At 38.0% G+C, this 1,320-nt stretch overlaps 1 protein-coding gene across 2 annotated transcripts in view; it reads left to right on the top strand.

Moving 5' to 3' along the window:
- The window catches only part of LOC106874937 (NAD(P)H-hydrate epimerase), an 871,776-nt gene that overhangs the window by 617,467 nt on the left and 252,989 nt on the right, over window positions 1-1,320 (top strand). The gene's annotated exons all lie outside the window — the stretch shown is intronic.

Raw genomic sequence — 1,320 nt, 5'->3', positions numbered from 1 at the left:
TATATATATAAACATACACATGGCCTGATCAATAAGTATCCAGACTGTTGCCATAGTAACAAAGCTAAAGCACACAGATTAAAGTCGCTTGGTACGGATTTACCTTGAACTCTGCTGTGCATGCTCACTAAGTTTCAACATTCTAATTTACTTGCACTGTTTACAGTAGTGCTTGGAAGGAAGGTGTGTAGTGTATGATCATCGCATTGACCATGACAGAGAAAGTTGAGCAGTGAATCTGCATCAAATTTTGCCAAAAAAGCTTGACAATACCTGCTCAGAGGCCCACATAAAGTTTTCATCATTCTCAACACAATCAAGAAGATCTTGTGCAACTGAAACCTGAGTGTCTTTTTAGTCAGCTGAAAGCAGCTTTTGGCACAAACTTGGCAGACAGGCTTCTCATACCCAAACTTTCAGTGATTATGGACTGAACTGAACAGTAACTAATCTGCATATCCTCTGATAACTCACGGATGGTGATTCAACGATTTGCCCTCACAGCTACACATGCATCTGCGATGTTTTTCTCCGTTCTGCTGGTTGCTGGTCTCCTAGAACGTTTGTCAACATCGACATCTTGGAAACGTCTAAACCACTTGTACACTTGTGGGTGGCTCAAACACTCTTCTCCATACACTTTCTGCAACTTTGCACAGGTCTCTGAGCAGGTGTCGCCATGACAACTTTCTCTGTCATGGTCAATGTGACTGTTACACGCTACACACCTTCCTTCCAAGCACTGCTGTAAACAGTAGAAGTGAGCTAAAACGTTAAAACTTAGTGCACAGCAGAGTTTAAGGTCAAGCGGTTTCACTCTGTATGTGTTAGCTTCGTTACTATGGAAACAAGGAAAAGCCTGTCAAACATATATATATATATATATATATATATATATATATATATATATATATATATATATATATATATATGCATGCATGCATGCATGCATCTATCTGTGTGCCTCTTTGTGTTAGTGCTTGTACTTCATCACCACTTGACAACGGATGTTGCTTGGTTTACTTTCCTGTAACTTAGCAGTTCAGCAAAATAGACCGATAGAACAAATTCCAAGCTTCAAAAAATAAGTACTGGAGTAGATTTACAAACAGTGCACCAGCATGGCCGCAGCTCAATGATTGAAATAAGTAAAAGATAAAAGTTGCATGTGAGTGTGTGTGTGTTTGTGTTTAGCTAGATCTATACACACACACACACACATACACACATATATATGCACATAAATATATATACATATATATATATGTGTGTGTGTGTGTGTGTAAATATATATATATACATATGTAGATGTATGTATAT

The sequence above is a fragment of the Octopus bimaculoides genome, chromosome 18 (genome assembly GCF_001194135.2).
Source record: "Octopus bimaculoides isolate UCB-OBI-ISO-001 chromosome 18, ASM119413v2, whole genome shotgun sequence".
In the NCBI taxonomy this organism is placed as follows: Eukaryota; Metazoa; Mollusca; class Cephalopoda; order Octopoda; family Octopodidae; genus Octopus; species Octopus bimaculoides.
This window is presented reverse-complemented; position numbering and strand designations above follow the sequence as displayed.